Consider the following 23,342-nt stretch of genomic DNA (forward strand, 5'->3'; position numbering starts at 1 on the left):
TTTCTGCAAATTGCTTAAGATTACAAATTTATAAAATTGTATCTAACTAAAAGGAATTGTATTGACAGATGTCTTTCTATATTGCTACAAATCATAAGAACTTAGAATGTTGTCTCAACTGATAATTTACAATCATTTCCTTAGTCAACTTTAAGACCTTAGATTAATATTAATTGAGTTCATTAATAGTCCAATAAAAAAAAGGTACAGCATTGGTCAGTAAACATAATTTTACATAATGGCATAGATTAATGAAATGTGCCTTAGGATGATGATATACATGTTCATGTGAAATATGAGTTAATGGAAAAATATCATTGGATAGTTCTTGGTTTCCTATTTTTGGATTTCTGATTCTGGAGTCAACAACAAAAAAAGTTGATTATTTTGGTTAAGAGTTGAAACTGACATATATGATTGAGACTCTTCTAGGTGTAATAGTCACAAAAAAATAAATTATTTACAATATAATGAATACAGTATGCCTGTTTATCAAGAAAATTGCTCCAGCTTATTAAGATAATAAATTCATGTATTTTATCAGTCAAAGTTCAGTCAGGAGAGAGAAGCCACACAGTAATTTGAGCCAGGAAATTTCGATATGAAGAATGAAGAAGTAGTAACAAGAGCTAAAGAACACAAAGTAGCTGATAACGGGAGCAGCCACTACCTCTAGAGCTGTGACAGAGGAAGGAACAAATTTGAAAGAGCGCTCTCCACCGCATCCCCTCCATCACGGCTGACAGAGCTCACTGAAGCAAGTCTAGCCCACCGGCTGGCAGGAAGAAACTGGGTTGCAGTTCAACAGTTCCAGAAGAACTTGCTAGGAGGCTGTGCTCTGGGGTGCTGGGGGAGCTCACAGGGAAGCTGGCTGCACACTGGCGGAACTCACCGGGGAGCCACTGCGCAGGTGCGATTAAACCCCTGGGAACTCGCCCCAGGGCTGCTGATGAAACTTACAGGGGGTAAACACTCCTGGGTGCCCTGCGAGCCAGCTGAGCACCGTAGGAGCAAGGAGGGAGGAAAGCACCCAGCAAACCGTATCTTCTTCTTGCAGTGTGCCTCCGGCGCCTTCCACTGGCATTGGTAACTTCCTGCCACTTGGCAAAGGAGAAACTTTTACAGCATCTGGCTACAGTATCTCATAGCAGGGCAAGGAAGGGTGAATTTGGAGCTGAAAGGCAATATAACCAGGTTTTATTTAATATGCTAATAAATTATATTTAAAGTTAAAGATGAATATATAAGATACATAATATAAAAGATTAGTTTTTAAAGTTTAATAGAGGAGGCGGGGCAAGATGGCAGACTGGTGAGCTGTAAGTTTTAGTTACTCCTCCAGGAAAGTAGGTAAAAAGCCAGGAACTGCGTGGACTGGACACCACAGAGCAATCTGTCTTTGGGCATACTTCATACAACACTCATGAAAACGTGGAACTGCTGAGATCAGCGAAATCTGTAAGTTTTTGCGGACAGGGGACCCGCGCCCCTCCCTGCCAGGCTCAGTCCCGGGGGAGGAGGGGCTGTCAGCTCCGGGAAGGAGAAGGGAGAACTGCAGTGGCTGCTCTTATCGGAAACTCATTCTACTGATTCAAACTCCAACCATAGATAGACTGAGACCAGACACCAGAGACTCTGAGAGCAGCCATCCCAGCAGAGAGGAGACAGGCATAGAAAAAAAACAACACGAAAAACTCCAAAATAAAAGCAGAGGATTTTTGGAGTTCTGGTGAATACAGAAAGGGAAAGGGCGGAGCTCAGGCCTTGAGGCGCATATGCAAATCCCGAAGCAAAACTGATCTCTCTGCCCTGTGGACCTTTCCTTAATGGCCCTGGATGCTTTGTCTATTAGCATTTCAATAACCCATTAGATCTCTGAGGAGGGCCGTTTTTTTTTTTTTTTTTTTTAAATCCTTTTTTCTTTTTCTAAAACAATTACTCTAAGAAGCCCAATACAGAAAGCTTCAAAGAATTGCAATTTGGGCACGTCAAGTCAAGAGCAGAACTAAGAGAGCTGTGAGACAAAAGGCAATAATCCAGTGGCTGAGAAAATTCACTAAACAACACAACTTCCCAAGAAAAGGGAAGTGTCCGCTCACAGCCACCATCCTGGTGGACAGGAAACACTCCTGCCCATCGCCAGCCCCATAGCCCAGAGCTGCCCCAGACAACCCAGTGTGACGGAAGTGCTTCAAATAACAGGCACACACCACAAAACTGGGCGTGGACATTAGCCTTCCCTGCAACCTCAGCTGAATGTCCCAGAGCTGGGAAGGTGGAGCAGTATGAATTAACAAAGCCCCATTCAGCCATCATTTCAGCAGACTGGGAGCCTTCCTACACAGCCCAGCAGCCCAGAACTGCCCTAGGGGGACGGCACTCACCTGTGACATAGCACAGTCATCCCTCAACAGAGGACCCGGGGTGCACAGCCTGGAAGAGGGGCCCACTTGCAAGTCTCTGGAGCCATACGCCAATACCAAAGACTTGTGGGTCAGTGGCAGAGACAAACTGTGGCAGGACTGAACTGAAGGATTAGACTATTGCAGCAGCTTTAAAACTCTAGGATCATCAGGGAGATTTGATTGTTAGGGCCACCCCTCATCCCCGACTGCCCAGAAACACGCCCCACATACAGGGCAGGCAACACCAACTACACACGCAAGCTTGGTACAACAATTGGGCCCCACAAGACTCACTCCCCCACTCACCAAAAAGGCTAAGCAGGGGAGAACTGGCTTGTGGAGAACAGGTGGCTCATGGACGCCACCTGCTGGTTAGTTAGAGAAAGTGTACTCCACGAAGCTGTAGATCTGATAAATTAGAGATAAGGACTTCAATAGGTCTACAAACCCTCAAAGAACCCTATCAAGTTCAGCAAATGCCACGAGGCCAAAAACAACAGAAAATTATAAAGCATATGAAAAAACCAGACGATATGGATAACCCAAGCCCAAGCACCCAAATCAAAAGACCAGAAGAGACACAGCACCTAGAGCAGCTACTCAAAGAACTAAAGATGAACAATGAGACCATAGTACGGGATATGAAGGAAATCAAGAAGACCCTAGAAGAGCATAAAGAAGACATTGCAAGACTAAATAAAAAAATGGATGATCTTATGGAAATTAAAGAAACTGTTGACCAAATTAAAAAGATTCTGGACACTCATAGTACAAGACTAGAGGAAGTTGAACAACGAATCAGTGACCTGGAAGATGACAGAATGGAAAATGAAAGCATAAAAGAAAGAATGGGGAAAAAAATTGAAAAACTCGAAATGGACCTCAGGGATATGATAGATAATATGAAGCGTCCGAATATAAGACTCATTGGTGTCCCAGAAGGGGAAGAAAAGGGTAAAGGTCTAGGAAGAGTATTCAAAGAAATTGTTGGGGAAAACTTCCCAAATCTTCTAAACAACATAAATACACAAATCATAAATGCTCAGCGAACTCCAAATAGAATAAATCCAAAAAAACCCACTCTGAGACATATACTGATCACACTGTCAAACATAGAAGAGAAGGAGCAAGTTCTGAAAGCAGCAAGAGAAAAGCAATTCACCACATACAAAGGAAACAGCATAAGACTAAGTAGTGACTACTCAGCAGCCACCATGGAGGCGAGAAGGCAGTGGCACGATATATTTAAAATTCTGAGTGAGAGGAATTTCCAGCCAAGAATACTTTATCCAGCAAAGCTCTCCTTCAAATTTGAGGGAGAGCTTAAATTTTCACAGACAAAGAAATGCTGAGAGAATTTGCTAACAAGAGACCTGCCCTACTGGAGATACTAAAGGGAGCCCTACAGACAGAGAAACAAAGACAGGACAGAGAGACTTGGAGAAAGGTTCAGTACTAAAGAGATTCGGTATGGGTACAATAAAGAATATTAATAGAGAGAGGGAAAAATATGGCAAACATAAACCAAAGGATAAGATGGCCGATTCAAGAAATGCCTTCACGGTTTTAACGTTGAATGTAAATGGATTAAACTCCCCAATTAAAAGATATAGATTCGCAGAATGGATCAAAAAAAATGAACCATCAATATGTTGCATACAAGAGACTCATCTTAGACACAGGGACACAAAGAAACTGAAAGTGAAAGGATGGAAAAAAATATTTCATGCAAGCTACAGCCAAAAGAAAGCAGGTGTAGCAATATTAATCTCAGATAAAATAGACTTCAAATGCAGGGATGTTTTGAGAGACAAAGAAGGCCACTACATACTAATAAAAGGGGCAATTCAGCAAGAAGAAATAACAATCGTAAATGTCTATGCACCCAATCAAGGTGCCACAAAATACATGAGAGAAACACTGGCAAAACTAAAGGAAGCAATTGATGTTTCCACAATAATTGTGGGAGACTTCAACACATCACTCTCTCCTATAGATAGATCAACCAGACAGAAGACCAATAAGGAAATTGAAAACCTAAACAATCTGATAAATGAATTAGATTTAACAGACATATACAGGACATTACATCCCAAATCACCAGGATACACATACTTTTCTAGTGCTCACGGAACTTTCTCCAGAATAGATCATATGCTGGGACATAAAACAAGCCTCAATAAATTTAAAAAGATTGAAATGATTCAAAGCACATTCTCTGACCACAATGGAATACAATTAGAAGTCAATAACCATCAGAGACTTAGAAAATTCACAAATACCTGGAGGTTAAACAACACACTCCTAAACAATCAGTGGGTTAACGAAGAAATAGCAAGAGAAATTGCTAAATATATAGAGATGAATGAAAATGAGAACACAACATACCAAAACCTATGGGATGCAGCAAAAGCAGTGCTAAGGGGGAAATTTATAGCACTAAACGCATATATTAAAAAGGAAGAAAGAGCCAAAATCAAAGAACTAATGGATCAACTGAAGAAACTAGAAAATGAACAGCAAACCAATCCTAACCAAGTACAAGAAAAGAAATAACAAGGATTAAAGCAGAAATAAATGACATAGAGAACAAAAAAACAATAGAGAGGATAAATATCACCAAAAGTTGGTTCTTTGAGAAGATCAACAAGATTGACAAGCCCCTAGCTAGACTGACAAAATCAAAAAGAGAGAAGACCCATATAAACAAAATAAGGAATGAAAAAGGTGACATAACTGCAGATCCTGAAGAAATTAAAAAAATTATTAGAGGATACTATGAACAACTGTATGGCAACAAACTGGATAATGTAGAGGAAATGGACAATTTCCTGGAAACATATGAACAACCTAGACTGACCAGAGAAGAAATAGAAGACCTCAACCAACCCATCACAAGCAAAGAGATCCAATCAGTCATCAAAAATCTTCCCACAAATAAATGCCCAGGGCCAGATGGCTTCACAGGGGAATTCTACCAAACTTTCCGGAAAGAACTGACACCAATCTTACTCAAACTCTTTCAAAACATTGAAGAAAATGGAACACTACCTAACTCATTTTATGAAGCTAACATCAATCTAATACCAAAACCAGGCAAAGATGCTACAAAAAAGGAAAACTACCGGCCAATCTCCCTAATGAATATAGATGCAAAAATCCTCAACAAAATACTTGCAAATCGAATCCAAAGACACATTAAAAAAATCATACACCATGACCAAGTGGGGTTTATTCCAGGCATGCAAGGATGGTTCAACATAAGAAAATCAATCAATGTATTACAACACATTAACAAGTCAAAAGGGAAAAATCAATTGATCATCTCAATAGATGCTGAAAAAGCATTTGACAAAATCCAACATCCCTTTTTGATAAAAACACTTCAAAAGGTAGGAATTGAAGGAAACTTCCTCAACATGATAAAGAGCATATATGAAAAACCCACAGCCAGCATAGTACTCAATGGTGAGAGACTGAAAGCCTTCCCTCTAAGATCAGGAACAAGACAAGGATGCCCGCTGTCACCACTGTTATTCAACATTGTGCTGGAAGTGCTAGCCAGGGCAATCCGGCAAGACAAAGAAATAAAAGGCATCCAAATTGGAAAAGAAGAAGTAAAACTGTCATTGTTTGCAGATGATATGATCTTATATCTAGAAAACCCTGAGAAATCGACGATACAGCTACTAGAGCTAATAAACAAATTTAGCAAAGTAGCGGGATACAAGGTTAATGCACATAAGTCCGTAATGTTTCTATATGCTAGAAATGAACAAACTGAAGAGACACTCAAGAAAAAGATACCATTTTCAATAGCAACTAAAAAAATCAAGTACCTAGGAATAAACTTAACCAAAGATGTAAAAGACCTATACAAAGAAAACTACATAACTCTACTAAAAGAAATAGAAGGGGATCTTAAAAGATGGAAAAATATTCCATGTTCATGAACAGGAAGACTAAATGTCATTAAGATGTCAATTCTACCCAAACTCATCTACAGATTCAATGCAATCCCAATCAAAATTCCAACAACCTACTTTGCAGACTTGGAAAAGCTAGTTATCAAATTTATTTGGAAAGGGAAGATGCCTCGAATTGCTAAAGACACTCTAAAAAAGGAAAACGAAGTGGGAGGACTTACACTCCCTGACTTTGAAGCTTATTATAAAGCCACAGTTGCCAAAACAGCATGGTACTGGCACAAAGATAGACATATAGATCAATGGAATCGAATTGAGAATTCGGAGATAGACCCTCAGATCTATGGCTGACTGATCTTTGATAAGGCCCCCAAAGTCACTGAACTGAGTCATAATGGTCTTTTCAACAAATGGGGCTGGGAGAGTTGGATATCCATATCCAAAAGAATGAAAGAGGACCCCTACCTCACCCCCTACACAAAAATTAACTCAAAATGGACCAAAGAGCTCAATATAAAAGAAAGTACCATAAAACTCCTAGAAGATAATGTAGGAAAACATCTTCAAGACCTTGTATTAGGCGGCCACTTCCTAGACTTTACACCCAAAGCACAAGCAACAAAAGAGAAAATAGATAAATGGGAACTCCTCAAGCTTAGAAGTTTCTGCACCTCAAAGGAATTTCTCAAAAAGGTAAAGAGGCAGCCAACTCAATGGGAAAAAATTTTTGGAAACCATGTATCTGACAAAAGACTGATATCTTGCATATATAAAGAAATCCTACAACTCAATGACAATAGTACAGTCGGCCCAATTATAAAATGGGCAAAAGATATGAAAAGACAGTTCTCTGAAGAGGAAATACAAATGGCCAAGAAACACATGAAAAAATGTTCAGCTTCACTAGCTATTAGAGAGATGCAAATTAAGACCACAATGAGATACCATCTAACACTGGTTAGAATGGCTGCCATTAAACAAACAGGAAACTACAAATGCTGGAGGGGATGTGGAGAAATTGGGACTCTTATTCACTGTTGGTGGGACTGTATAATGGTTCAGCCACTCTGGAAGTCAGTCTGGCAGTTCCTTAGAAAACTAGATATAGAGTTACCATTCCATCCAGCAATTGCACTTCTCGGTATATACCCGGAAGATCGGAAAGCAGTGACACGAACAGATATCTGCACGCCAATGTTCATAGCAGCATTATTCACAATTGCCAAAAGATGGAAACAACCCAAATGTCCTTCAACAGATGAGTGGATAAATAAAATGTGGTATATACACACGATGGAATACTACGCAGCAGTAAGAAGGAACGATCTCGTGAAACATGACAACATGGATGAACCTTGAAGACATAATGCTAAGCGAAATAAGCCAGGCACAAAAAGAGAAATATTATATGCTACCACTAATGTGAACTTTGAAAAATGTAAAACAAATGGCTTTTAATGTAGAATGTAGGGGAACTAGCAATAGAGAGCAATTAAGGAAGGGGGAACAATAATCCAAGAAGAACAGATAAGCTATTTAACATTCTGGGGATGCCCAGGAATGACTATGGTCTGTGAATTTCTGATGGATATAGTAGGAGCAAGTTCACAGAAATGTTGCTATATTATGTAACTTTCTTGGGGTAAAGTAGGAACATGTTGGAAGTTAAGCAGTTATCTTAGGTTAGTTGTCTTTTTCTTACTCCCTTGTTATGGTCTCTTTGAAATGTTCTTTTATTGTATGTTTGTTTTCTTTTTAACTTTTTTTCATACAGTTGATTTAAAAAAGAAGGGAAAGTTAAAAAAAAAAAAAAAACAAGGGAAAAAAAAAAAGATGCAGTGCCCCCTTGAGGAGCCTGTGGAGAATGCAGGGGTATTCGCCTACCCCACCTCCATGGTTGCTAACATGACCACAGACATAGGGGACTGGTGGTTTGATGGGTTCAGCCCTCTACCACAGGTTTTACCCTTGGGAAGACGGTTGCTGCAAAGGAGAGGCTAGGCCTCCCTATGGTTGTGCCTAAGAGCCTCCTCCCGAATGCCTCTTTGTTGCTCAGATGTGGCCCTCTCTCTCTGGCTAAGCCAACTTGAAAGGTGAAATCACTGCCCTCCCCCCTACGTGGGATCAGACACCCAGGGGAGTGAATCTCCCTGGCAACGTGGAATATGACTCCCGGGGAGGAATGTAGACCCGGCATCGTGGGACGGAGAACATGTTCTTGACCAAAAGGGGGATGTGAAAGGAAATGAAATAAGCTTCAGTGGCAGAGAGAATCCAAAAGGAGCCGAGAGGTCACTCTGGTGGGCACTCTTACGCACACTTTAGACAACCCTTTTTAGGTTCTAAAGAATTGGGGTAGCTGGTGGTGGATACCTGAAACTATCAAACTACAACCCAGAACCCATGAATCTCGAAGACAGTTGTATAGAAATGTAGCTTATGAGGGGTGACAAGGGGATTGGGAAAGCCATAAGGACCACACTCCACTTTGTCTAGTTTATGGATGGATGAGTAGAAAAATAGGGGAAGGAAACAAACAGACAAAGGTACCCAGTGTTCTTTTTTACTTCAATTGCTCTTTTTCACTCTAATTATTATTCTTGTTATTCTTGTGTGTGTGCTAATGAAGGTGTCAGGGATTGATTTGGGTGATGAATGTACAACTATGTAATGGTACTGTGAACAATCGAAAGTACGATTTGTTTTGTATGACTGCGTGGTATACGAATATATCTCAATAAAATGAAGATTAAAAAAAAAAAAAAAAAAAAACACACACACTGAGATATCACTATATAAGCACCAAATTGACCAAAATGTAAAAGACTGACAATAATAAGAGTTAAGAGTTGACAAGGATGGGAAACAACCAGATCTTTCATATATTGCTGGTGAGAATGTAAACTGGACAACCATGTTAGGATTATCTACTAAAGTTGAAAATACCCATTCCATGTGACCCAGAAATTATATATCCTGATATATATATATGTGTGTGTGTGTGTGTGTGTGTGTGTGTGCACATCCGATTTTTATATATCCAATATATATGTAAAAGAATGTTCATGAAGCATAATTAGAAGTAGCTGGAAAATAGAGACAACCCAGAAATCCTCAACATGCGACGGTTTTAAAGAATTATGATATATTCAAACAACTTAATATTATACAAATATAATGTTGAGCAAAAGAAGCCAGACACAAGAGAATATACACTGCACGGCTTCATTTTTATGAAGTTCAAAGAACAGGCAACACCAGACATAATGTTTCTAGACACATGCATACATGGAAAAACTATAAAGAAAAGCAAGGAGGTGATTTCCATAAACACAGGGGGTTAATTCCCTATGGGGACATGATGGAGTTTTCGGGGAGTTGGTTGTTTCTGCCTTGGCTTGGGGAAGGCCTCCACTGATGTTTTGATAGATCTATTGGCTGTTACATCTCTGTTCATATACTTTCCTGAAGGTACCTTAGTATATTTCACCATAAAAATGGCTTTTAAAGAGTCTTTTTAAAAAGTCTAAGCATATAAACTTGTGTGAATTACATAACCTCTCTAAACGTCGGTTTCTCCATCATCTTGAAAATAATATAATAACATCTGTGGTATTAAAAGAGTTAGGTGTTCTGAATATTGTAAATCCTCAAAACCAAGTTTCTCTCCATTCCCCCTAACATAGGAAAGCTAACACTTCCCACATCAGAGGATGGGGGCAGATTCCTCGGGGAGCTGACAGGATCAGGAGATGATCTCTGCATGCTTCTTTCCCATTTTTCTTGACCCTGGAGGACTTTTGCTTGGCTGGTAGCTGAGAGCCTCTGTGGGGAGGTTTGGCAAAGCCATGGGACATGGAGGTGGAGGACTTTCTCTCTCCCTCTCTCTCTCCCTCTCTCTCTCTCTCTCCCCCTGCAGGCCATGTCTTCTCACTAGAATTTGCAGACTAGCCTCCTTGAGGTGGGGACATAGGTCTACCTGCACCCTTGGGTGTGGGGAGAAGGGTAGTGGCATATTGAGAAAAGGTAGGAGAGAAAGTGAGCCAAACAAATGCCTAAGTCCTACATTCTTGAAACAAACAAAGGAATGTTTCCTGTAAAATAAAAAATGATAGATGCTCTTGGGTGAAGGAGACAGATCCGGGCAGCCTGCCAAAGATGTTTCACCACCATGTCATGGAAAAAGAAACAAGCCAAGGAGGATCAGCCTGAAGGCACGAATCTTAACACTGCAGGACCGTGAACTCTTGGGGGATCTTTGTGTTCCCTCTGCTTCTCCCCCAAAAGCCTCACCCAGGGGAGACAAAAATAAAGGTTCACTGCACCAAGGCCTCATGGGTACTAACAGTAAGTGGGTCAACCCTACAGGGAAATACAAGTGAATTTCAGCTACACTGTGGGTTCTGGACTTGGATGAGCCAGGTGGAAACTAACAACCGTGCTTAACATTGTCCCCACAGGAAAAGACTCCAGATTCCAAATGCACAGGACTAATTTGTAAATTCCTATAGGCATTCATTTAATAAAAATTAATGTAATTTAGGATGGTGCCTTCCAAAGGATCTGATTCTGTTCACTATAACCCAGATAAAACATACCCATGAAGAACAACCAAAAAATGTAATTTCAAGAGAGGGTAGTCGATGTCATTAGACAACTGGGATAAATTGATTACTGCAGCCGAGGGCAGGATTTCACGCGAAAGCTCCTGGCAGCTCAGTGTGGTGAAAATACTTTCTTGTACGGTTTCTCCCCAGGGCAATGAGGAGAGGATGGGGTTGGAGGGAGGGGATCGCTGCTAAGGAACACAGAACTTCTGCAGGTTCTTTAAACATCTCTGGGTCTGTCTGCTTCTCTGTAAAAGTGATGGATCGCACAAGATGGTATTAAGGTCATTTTCAGTTCCTAAATGCTGTAATTCATCCTTGATTCACTGAACGATTTTTTTTTTTAATGTGCTAATTCATTTGGAGAAGCAGAAATTTTTCTCCTGGTATTGATTTATAGGGGGGATTTGTCACAAACGTCTTTATATAAGGCACCTTATGTAACTCAACAGATAACTTGCTTACTACAGTTTTGTGAAGACTACAGAAATGCCCATCTAGTGAATTTTTTCTTGTATCTTCCCTCCCCTGTATAAAAGTCGAGAACAGCAAATTAAGGTAAACTCAGTATTTCCCTAAGGTTTGTTCCATCAGTCCTGTAAGGCGCCCCTTGAAAATGAAAAAAACTTGTTGGCATCCCCAAAAGAGGAAAATTCACAATACACATTAGTCAGTCAAGGCTCAGCAAAGATACATAGTAAGGACTTTTTTAAATCCCCCCATCCCCTCCATTGGGACCTGACTCCCAGGGGTGTAAACCTCCCTGGCAATGTGGGACATGACTCCTGGAGATGAGCCTGGACCCAGCATCATGGGATTGAGAAAGCCTTCTTGGACCAAAAGGGGGAAGCAAAATGAAACAAAATAAAGTTTCAGTGGCTGAGAGGTTTCAAATGGAGATGAGAGGTCACTCTGGAGGGTATTCTTATGTGCTATATAGATAGACCTTTTCAGTTTTTAGTGTATTGGAATAGCTAGAAGGAGATACCTGAAACTATCAAACTGCAAACCAGTAGCCTTGATTCTTGAAGATGATTGTATAACTATGTAGATTACACGGTGTGACTGTGTGATTGTGAAAACCATGTGGCTCACACTCCTTTTATCTAGCATATGGACAGATGAGTAGAAAAATGGGGATGAAAACTAAATGAAAAATAGGGTGGGATGTGGTATGAGATGTTTTAGGTGTTCTTTTTTACTTTTATTTTATTTCTTTATTTTTTGGAGTAATGAAAATGCTTGAAAATTTATTGTGGTGATGAAGCACAACTATACAGGGTGCTATGAACAATTGATTGTACCCTATGGGTGATTGTAGGGTATGTGAATATATCTCAATAAAACTGAATTTAAAAAACAAAAGCTGGTCATTCCAATAACGGTGGCCACTAGCTATATTTTGGTGATTTCAGTTTCAATAAAATTTAAACTAAAACTTAACAAACAAACAAAAAAGCACCCTGGTTTTCTTTTCTACTTTCCAGCAAAAATATCCAAGAGCTCTAACCATAAATGTTACTTCTACTTCTTTGTCTCCCAGTCTCCCCTCAACTGCTTCCATGGGGCTTTCACCTTCTCCACTCCACTCCACTCCACTCCACTTTTCCACTCCTTCTCCATGGCTGTCAGCCATAGCCCTCGTGCTTTCAGTCCCACAGACTCATTTCTGGCACCATCTTCCTCAGCCTTCCAGCCCAGTTCAGTAGATGGCTTCTCCTGCTTTCTGGAAACACTCTTCTCTTGACATTTGCCTCTCTGTGCTTTCCAGCTTTCCTCTTCCATCACTGCCTTCCTTTCCACCTCCTCTTCTGACTCTGTCTCCCTCCCAGACTTCTAAAGGGGGGCGATCCTCTGTGCACTGGCTCTTCTCATTTCTGTTCCCTCAACACCCTCTCTCGGGGCCACCTTTTCCTCCCCATGGTGTTAAATGCCATCTTTGTGCATGTCTATCTCCAGCCCATCCCTCTTGGTCATCTCTTGCTCTCCATTTCTCAGTATGCCACCTGAATACACTTCACTCTTTCCAACCTCGGAGACTCTACACTTATTCCCTGTTTCTGAAACAAGCTTCCCATAGCTTTTCGGGTTCCTTCATCTGTCATCTTAAATGTCACTTCTTTGGAAAGGCAGTTCCTGACCACTCTACCTAACATGTGCATCCCATCAATCATTATCAATCACACACCCCACTTCCTTTCTTTTTAGCACTTATCACAAGCTATCAATATTTCACTTCCTTATTTATTACTTTGCTTGTTGCTTGTCTCCTCCATTGGGATGCAAGCACCAAGCATGCAGAACCATGTCTGCCCACATTTACACCACAGAAATTGGCAAACTAGCACAGAGTCAAGCACATAGCAGGTGTCTGATACATTTTTGCCGGATGGATGAATATGGTTCTTCTGGTTTTTAAGCTAATGGAGTCCAACTGCCAACACACACACACACACACACACACACACACACACAGTTTTCTGATGATCTGAGCATAGAGTCTGGAAGAACGGGAGAGAAAAGACGATGGACAGAGCTCTGAAATGTCTTTCCAGCTGGCCAGAGCTTCAAGGGAAGTTTGGAGAAGGGCTGGATTAGCATCGATTCAAAGCCTACTTCTCTGAATGGCTCCCTAAATGCCAACTCTGGCATATTATATTTTCTAAAAATATAATATATATAATATATACAAAATTATCTCCCAATCCACTTGCCCTTCTTACAATGTGACTTTGATACTCCTCATATTGAAAAGGTGTCCTTCCCCTTGAATTGGAGTGGGCTTGTAATTTTGTCAGAAGTGACACTTGTGTGCCTTACAAGTCTCCTTGAAACAAACAAGAAACCAGACTAGGATGCAAAAGGTAATACCTCTTTCTCCTGGTTCTCTTGGAATTCTTGCTCTTGGAACCCAGCTACTGTTCCACGAGAAAGTGGTTACTTGGAAAGCCCATAGCCCCAGCCGGGCTCCCAGATAAAAGTATCAACCACCAGATGTATGAGTGAGTAAATCTTCTAGATGATTCCAACCCCTAGCTATCCAGCAAACCCCAGCCTTTCAGGCTTCCTGGCTTGACGCCCTTGACACCGTACAACAGACAGGAGCCACCCCCATCCCTGCCCTGTCCAAATTCCTGACTCCCAGAACAGGTGAGCATAACACAATAGTTTTTTGCAGACATTATGTTCTGGGATTTTGCTATACGGCAATAGTTACTGGAATACCAATATTCTTTGTTGTTATTTATAAAAAGATTTCTACCCTTTCAGTTGGACAGGTGGCAGCATTCACAGAACTATGAAAAACTACATGCAAGATCACTATTAGGAGAGATCCGTAGTTCTTTCCCTTCTGTCTAAAGGTAACAGGCCATGGGGAGCTACTGCCAGCTCATACCAACTTGTGAGTCAGTTGTGTACATCTCTTCCAATCCAGCCAGGGTGGAAGTATTTACACCACAGAAATTGGTAAACGCTGCGCATCAGGCCCCCCCCCCTTCTTTTTTTAATCAGAGAGTGTGTTTACCAGTGAACCACCTTAAAATGTGTGGCTTCACTTCTTTTTCTTTTTTTTTTTAAATTGTGGTAATAAATACATACATAACATAAAATTTGCCATTTTAACTATATTGAAGGGTATATTTCAGTAGGATTAATCACATTCACATCATCATGCTACCATCACCACCATCCATTACTGAAACTTTTCCCATCATCCCAAACAGAAACTTCATACCCATCGAGCAATAACTCCCCGTGCTGCACCCTCCAGTCCCTGGTAGCCTCTGTCTCTGTGAGTTTGCTTATTCTAGATTTTTCATATAAGTGGAATCATAAAATGTTTGCTCTTCTGTGCCCAGCTTAGTTCCCTGAGCGTGATGTTTTCAAGGTTCAAAAAAAAATGTTTAGCTTTCCTGGCAGTTTTCCTCCAAGGCTGCTTTAAGCAGGTTGTGCCCCCTGCTCTGATTTCTCTGCAAGGACTTCCACTGGGCTTTCCCTTCCCTGCAGTGCTTTTGACTCTCAGGGACAGGCAGGGGAGCAGCAAGCCCAGATGTGATGGGAGGGGTGGACGGCCCCTGGTTCCCCAGGAGAAAAGGGTTTCCCTCCTTCTGTTTAATAAGAGCCCCTGGAAAGCTCTCCCGCTGGCCCCAGCTGGGTCCCTGAAAGCTTTGACAGCAGGCTTCTGCACTGCGCCATCTCAGCAATGGAGAGGCTGGGCAGGCATCCTCATGTGTGAGAGAAAGAGGCGTGTAAAAAGGAGGCACCAGGCCCGTTAACTGAGCCTTTAATAAAAGCTGGTGGAGCTGAATTATTAAGTCAACTCTCCCGGTGCCTAAGTGGTACTTTCTGGTGGCACTTTAATAAATTATAACTCTAGTGTTATTTGCATAGATACTAAATATCTATTAAAATAGGATGTCGGGTAGTGAGGGATGAAGCTTTAAGCCCTGTGCTGGGCTAATACAGAGGGGATGCTGAAAGTGGGACCGAGTTTTGTCTTTATTCAAACTTGAGTCTGATGAATAAACATTTTAAACTCTTGGGTTACATGCTCACATATGATCATATCTGCAATTCCACTTCTAGCAATTCAAAGAGGTTTTAGGAGGAGGAATTGCAAGGATGTTCATAGAAGCATTGTTTGGGTTCATCAATAGGTTACTGGTTAAAACACGTGGCAATCCATACAATGAAATATAGCGTGTAAAAAAAAAGAGGTAGATCTCTATGTTTTCATATAGAAATGTCTCTAAAATATATCACGTGAAAAAAAAATCAGGGCAGAGCACTTGAAAAAAAAATCAAGACACAGCAACAGGCTGTACCTATATGTGCCAATTGGGTGAGAAGAATATATTCACATATGTGAATGTAGGCCTGGGAAATGTCTGGTAGAAAACACAAGAAACTTATGGAAAGAGTTAGCCTAGCTAAGTAGGACTAGAAGTTTGGACTGGGAAAGAGCCTTGCTTTTCATTGCATATGCTTTGGTATATTTGAAATTTTGTTTTTACCATGTGCATATATTTTTTAGACTTAAGAAATCACATCAATAAGCCAAGGTCTATAATTTGTGTGAAGGCCTTTAGAGGTTTTTGTCCTTTCTTATGCTCTTGTGCCTGCTAAGTTCTTTTTAGTTTCTATCTTCTGTCGCTTGCATGTGCCCTTAGAAAGTCTCTCCTACCCCAAGCAGCTCTTGCAGGGGTTTTTCCCAGAAGTAGCAGGTCTGTTTACTTGTCATTTTAATTCCACTCAGCACTTAGAACAGTGCCTGGCATGCAGTGGAGAGATATTCTAAACAAATAAACAAAATACATAGTGTGTCAGAGGGTGGCTAGTGCTTTGAAAAAATGAAGCAGGATGACGGGAGGGGTGAAGTGTAATTCTTACAAAGGTAGTCAGGGGGGGCTTTATTGGTAAACTGCCATTTGAGTAAAGACCTAAAGAAAAAAGGAAAGCAAGGCACGAGGCTCTTGGGAGCAAGAGAGTTCAGGCAGAAGAGTAGAGAGTGCAAAGGCCCTGAGGTAGAAGTGTACTTGATCAACTTATCTGCTGAATTCTCTGAAGCTTTGTACTTCAAATATACACAGACCGTTTCTGAACTTCACACAAGAATATTAATGCAATAGATGTGATCTACTTCAGCATTTCTTTAATTCCCAGAGTTTAAGACACTAACCAAGAAAACAATATTATTATCTCAAGCAAATGGGGATTACTGTCCTAAGGGAACCAGAGTAAGCTGAGGCTGCTCTGCCAAGAGAACCAGGGGCCTGCCCCTGAGAACCAAAGTTGTTTACTAACCAGCTGCAGATGTGCAAAGCGATTTTGCCTATGACACTATCCCCACAAGGATGGGCAGTCCCCATTGCCTAATGCAGTAATCTCTCAGCCCTTCTCCTGGATCCAGATACATTCTCCTGGGTCCAGATACACATGAGCTAATTCTCAAGTCTGATTTGAGTCTCGAATCAACAAACTCCTCTATTGCCTGATCCTTGGGGTGTGTGAGGTTGAGCCCCAGCTTCTCAAGTCATCGCGATGGTACCTTGTCTTGCTTTTCAGTCAAGGCTTTCTGACTCCCAGTGACTTCTTCGTCAATCTCATCCCACCCAAATTCTGCATGCTATTTGCCACTGTTGATAGCTAACCCCCTTCCCAAAACTCTCACCTACACTGGCTTCCATGACACGGTTTCCCCCTAATCCGTGGCTGCTTTGTCTTGTCTCCTCTTCTGTCGGCTCCTCCCTGATGGTGATGTTCCTGGGGTCTGTCTTCATCCCTTTCTTTCTCCTCCTGCAGGATAGCATCTGTTGTCTTGGGACAGAAGCAAACACATGCTCTAACAGTCTCCCTAAGTTAATTCATAGGGAGAAGTAGGGTGATTTTCACCACCACCCCACCACCACCACCACCATTGTAACTTATCAATAATGTCACCTTCTGAGTGTTACACAGAAAAACCTACTTGGGGCACTTTCTTCCCTTCAGGGAAAGCAAACGGAATAGCTTGGGCCCTTGAGACTATGAACTCAGGAATAACACCTCCCGAGTTCAAATCCCAGTGCAAACACTTAATGATTATGTGCCTTGCAACAGTTTACCTGCCTCGCTGTACCTTTATTTTCTTGTCTGCAAACTGGGGATAAATATGGCATCCAACTCACAGGGTATGGGGGATATAAGTTAATATATTTAAAGGGCTTAAATGGTCCTGGCTTAGTACCATCCTGGAGGAGAAGAGGGGCAGGAGGAAGGCCGTAAAACTCAGCAGTTCCGGGCTCCAAATCTTCTCTGTGCCTTTCCCAACTTTCTTTTCATCAGAGCACAGCTTGCTCCTCACTGATTCTTTTCTCCCCAAGGCTATTACATGAGAAGCAAGGCGCTTATCTCGCTTTGGTTATTTTTTTCTTTCTAAGATGCAAACAGAAGAGTGGAATCAAATGACTATTCACTGAACTCCTTTTTATTCCCTGGGGTAAAAAGTTAATAAAGTAGAACATTCTTTCATCTGGTTGCCATAGACAGAAGAAAGTCCCCTTTTGCATTACGATAAATTTTGAGCTAAACAATGCTACTAAACAATGAGCATTTCCATAGCCTTGTGCTTTCCTTTTGTCTGTTTAGTTGTTTTTGTTATTGTTGTCGTTGTTGTTGTTGAGCTTTGTTTTGTTTACACAAGAGGCAAAAAGCATTTGTAGGGAAAAAAAAAACTCGTATACAAGCTGAAAACTGTTTCACCGTTTTAATCCCACCCTCAAGTTTAGCTAAGCACAAATGTCACTTTGAGACACAACCTCCACAGTGCTTAGAACTGTATAGGCGAATATTCTGGACCAACAGCTCAATGAGAATCATTTGTCTCAATTCCTTAAGCTTGTATTCTATGCTCACCAAGCAGCCTTCTGATTATTTCTCACCATAAATTAATAAATTGACATATTCGTTCTACATCAACCTCTTGTGAGTTAGGTGTTGTGCTAGTTTGTATATATTATGTCCCCTAGAAAAAGCCATGTTCTTTGATGCAGTCTTGTGGGGGAAGGCGTATTGGTGCAGATTAGGTCAGAACCTATTGGTTCAGTGTTTCCATGGAGGTGTGGTCACACCCATTCAGCATGGGCCTTGGTTGGTTTACTGGAGCCTTATATAAGCTCAGACAGAAGGCGCTCACAGCTGTAGCTGAGACACATTTTGGAGATGGACATTGGAAGCTGACGGAGACATTTTGGAGAATACCATTTCTGAAATGCAACCTGGGGGCAAGCAGACGCCAGCCACGTGCCTTCCCAGCTAACAGAGGTTTTCTGGATGCCAATGGCCTTTCTCCAGTGAAGGTACCCTTTGTTGATGGACACTTTATGGCCTTAAGACTGTAACTGTGTAAGCAAATAAACCCCCTTTTATAAAAGCCGATCCATTTCTGGTGCTTCGCATCTCAGCAACATTAGCAAACTGGAACGGGTGTATATGAAATGTCCCCTAAAGACTGCTTGCCATGGCAGACGTAAGTAAAACAAAGTTCCCCTTTCTCTAAAGCCTCCAGAATGCTGTGCCCATACCCAGGGGTGATTGCCATTTTGTGAGGCTCTGCCTGGGGGGCCCTAACTTACCTTTATAGCTTCTCAATTTGCTCCTCAATTACCGCAACAGCCATCTTTAATGTCCTACCATGAGCTCTGTATACAACTACCCAGGAGACCCTCCCTAGAAGACTCATGGGCATTGCAAGCTCAACATTTCCAAGATGTAATTCCCAGTCTTGCCCCACAAGCCCCTCCTTCCTGCTGCTTCCAGAGGTGGTGGGAGAGCACAGGAGGGCTTTGACAGAGTGCTAACATGATCTGATTTGCATTTGTGCAAGCGTTCTTTCCCGGGAATAGAGAAAAGACTGTCAGAGGGCAGGAATTGATGAGGGATGCTGGTTAGGAGACTACTGCGATCATCCAGGTCAGAAAATGAAGAGACTAAAGGAGAGCAGGGGACCAGTCACGGGATGTTTGTGAAGTGTGTCTGTGACGATTGGATGTGACAGGTGGGAGAGAGGGGGGTGTCCAAGATGACTCCTTGGTTTCCCACAAATGGCGACATCATTTACTAAGAAAGGAAACACGGGAGAAAAGCAGCAGGTTTGGGGAGTTGATCTCTGAGACATCCGAGTGAAACTGCTCAGTAGGGAACTAGACTTACGGTTGGAGCTCAGCTGGGAGAAATGGGCGAAAGATGCAAATTTAGGAGTCATCAGCAAATTGCTGGTACTGATATTATTGAGTGCATAGGTTCACCAAGGAGCCTAGTGGAGAGCGAGAAGACAGAGGAAGAAACTTTAACAGACAGACTCCAATATTAGAAGTCACATTGATGGGTGGGATATAGCAAAGCACCCTGAGAAGCAGCAGCCAGGGAAGTAAGAGGAAAACAAGCAAGAGTGACTTCAGGAGTTCCCTGCTCTAAGGAGGAGGGCGTGGCCGCCTTGAGGGGGCTGCCCAGAGGTCGAGTTGAAGTTCTACAGCTTTTCTCTTGGGAAAAATTCTATAATAGAATCAGGAAATGTTTATTAAAAAAAATCCTCTGGATAGTCATGGCTTATGTTAAAATGCAATGTAAAATGCAATGTAAATCTATTGAATACATTTAATAGAGCAACTTTTCAAAAATGATTCATGCAGCACCAAAATTAAAAATGGAAAAAAAACCACATAATTGTTCACCCAGAAGTGTTGTCATTGCAGTGCCAGACGCTTGAATGTTTCCAAATAACTGAATATTTGGCGTCACGTAAGCCAAACAGGCAGATGTTTGGCAGTCTTTTTTTTTCCCCCCATGAATCATACTGAGATTTAGTATCATGTAAAAACAACCTAAAATGTTCTGCAGCTCACTGATCCATGTTTCACCTTTTTAAACACAAGGACACTGGTTTCACTTTGCTCTTTCTGGTTTCTGTTCTGATGCCTTAGAACACCATTTGTCAGCGCTCCCCGACTCACAGATAAAATGTCACCTCACATCGCCTCCCAACTTGATGCCAAATGCGGATAAATTTTGACTCAGTAACACAAGCCCTCAGGGATCCCCATAGCAGGCTTTGCCTGTCTCCAAGGTGACAGAGCTGTATGGCTAGTTACTATTCCAAAGCATGCAACCAGATTCCCATAATTTTCATATATTCCCCTTTCTATTCCATTTCAGCCCCAGGAGAATAAACTCAGGGGTTATGTGGAATTGCCCATTTGCACTGGCCCTTCTGTCAAACATTAATAGAATCGTGGAATCATAATGCAGAGAGGGACTGGGAATCTCATGGAATCCATCCACTCTCTTTCAGCAGGAGAACGTTTAACCCACCCCCAAGGATCTGGGAAGTGCTCATATTTAACAGACATCCCCTCTCCCCTCCAGAAGAGAAGATTCTACAGCCTCCAACCAATAATTCCCAGGGTTTTGCACCTCCCTCTGTGAGCACTCTGGGGTGACAACCCCCATGTCTGGAGGTTGCTTGTCAGAGACACACTGGGAAGAAAATGACCTAATTCACCTAGAGATGATTCAGAAGGAATACTTCTGAGTTCTGGAAAATCTTATGGAAAAAATGGAAGCATCAGAGCACAGCCAGTTCACAATATAATGTTTTCCAGATTAGATTACTCACCCCCAAAGGGTCCAGAGGTTACCCAACATCCACTTGGGTGAGTTCTCGAGGGGCTGTGGGGATCAGCTGCTGTCACTTAGTGTGCCCTTTTTGAATGCCCTTCCAATGAGGAAATCTCCCAGTGGGATGAAACTTAATTGTCTGAACTGTCTCTGCTCTGTTACATACTCTGCCCAGCACACGATGAACAATTTAATAAAGAAGGAAGTCTTTTTAAAAAAGAGATATAAAGTGAGAGTCCTTGGGAATTTTTTCTGGTGTCCTCAAAGGGATTCATAATACTGTCAGAAAGTTCACAGCACATGTGTCCAGTCACCCTTTCAACGGGCATTTGCAGAACACCTACTGTGTGCTGGTATGGTATTGATCGCCAGTGAGCATGTGTTTGTTGAACTAAAACTCACCACGTGTCAGGAAATACATTGGACTTTGAAGGTACAGTGGTTAGCAGAATAGCCGGGTCTTCATAGAACTTACAACTTAACGGTGGAACGAGGGAATGATAAAAGCATCATCCAAACAAACGTAAAATGACAATTTTTTAAAAATCCTCTGAATGCATAAAATAGGGGAATCTATCTAGTCAAGGAGGCAATAATGATTGAGAGGCCATCTGAAGACCAAGTAGGAGCTAGGAGTTAGCCAGGTGATGATGGATCGGGAAGGGTATTCCAGGGAGAGCAATTGGCTCATGCAAAGGCTCTGTGCCTCGAGAGGAAGCATCACCAGCCCATTTGAGGAACTGAAGGTTAGAGTCTAAAGAATGCAGAGAATGGGGAGATGGTGAAGACACATGGCTGGAGGGGCAGCACAATTCCGGCCTTCATCCCAAGAGCACAGGGGATCTGTGGCAGTCCTTTAGGCTGCAAAGCATGTGCCGTGGTCAGATTTGTCTTCCTATGACAAAGAAGGACACCAGATGGAAGGGACAGGAATGAGCATGGGAATCCATTGAAAGGACTAGTGCCATAAGCTAGCCTGGGGAAGAGGGACGATTGTGCCAAGAGGAGGGAAGTAGAGTTAGAGACGAGAGGAAACATTCAAGACCACATTTAGCAGCAGAAACAAGAAGACGTGGTGATGAAGTGATAAATAGTTAAGGGAGAAGGAGTTTTCAAGGATGACACCCAGGTTTCTGGCTGTCACACTAGGAAAGGGGGGGCATCATGCACTGAGTTAAGGAACAGGGAAGAGAATCATGACAGAGCTGGGGGGAAGAGGTGGGGGCATGGCAAGCATAATGTGTTCGGTTCTAACTTGAACTTGAAATGCCTTTGAGACACCCAAGGGGAGATGTCAAGGAGGAAGGACAATGGACAGATCTGGGGCAGAGAGGTAAAGTCTGAGCTGGAGATGCATGGTTAGGACTCATTATAAGTGCATTTAAATGGAATCAGGGGCCAGGGGAGAGAATGTGAAGAAGGAAAAGAAGTGGCCCAGCAATCACCTTTGAGGATTCTGACCCATAAAGACTGAAGAAAAGCATCAGGCTGCACAGGCTGCCTTGTGACAGAGAAGGCACGAACAGAGGGATGGGAAGAAACCCAAGAGCGTGTTGTACCATGGCAGCCAAAGGAGGACGTTGTTCCGAGAAGCAGGGAGGGGTCAGCACAAGGAAACCAAAACTTATTTGGAATGGAAAGGAAATGGAGACCACAAATATGGACAATTATTTTTTTTTTAATTTTGCTTTGTGAAGAAGTGGCAGTTGATGAAAGAGGATGGAGAGTTAAAGAAGTTACTTTCGTTTTTCAACGTGAGAGAGATGAGTGTGTTTAAATGCTGATGGGAGGGATGCCAGGGGAGGCTGGAGACACAGCAGAGAGAAGCGACAAGCAATAGGGTGAAGTTTCTCAGAACGCTGGAGGTGACAGGAGCCAAATTTTAGAGGGAGGGATTTTACCTTGGAAGCAGGGTCATTGTGGGTGATGAAGAGGTCACATCCTCAGGTGTGTATTTCAAACAACCACACAATTGCTGGAGCAAGCCGTATTGTTGCAAGCATCAGGGAGTCCCAAAGAAACTGTCAGTGTCTAGTTGTCCTTGTTGCCACCTACGGACAACCAGTCCCCAAGTGTCAGTGCACTGCTCACTGGTGGACCCTCTAGAGGGCTGTCAAGCCTGGAGTCTGCTCAGCACCCACAGCCTCTTCATTCAGTGATCCATGATGTTTGCAAACCCACAACATGGAAAAGAGCTCTGGACACCCTGGAAAAAAGCAAACAAACAAGGTGAGCACAACAGGTATTAG

This window comes from Choloepus didactylus, chromosome 12, assembly GCF_015220235.1.
Source record: "Choloepus didactylus isolate mChoDid1 chromosome 12, mChoDid1.pri, whole genome shotgun sequence".
Classification (NCBI taxonomy): domain Eukaryota; kingdom Metazoa; phylum Chordata; class Mammalia; order Pilosa; family Megalonychidae; genus Choloepus; species Choloepus didactylus.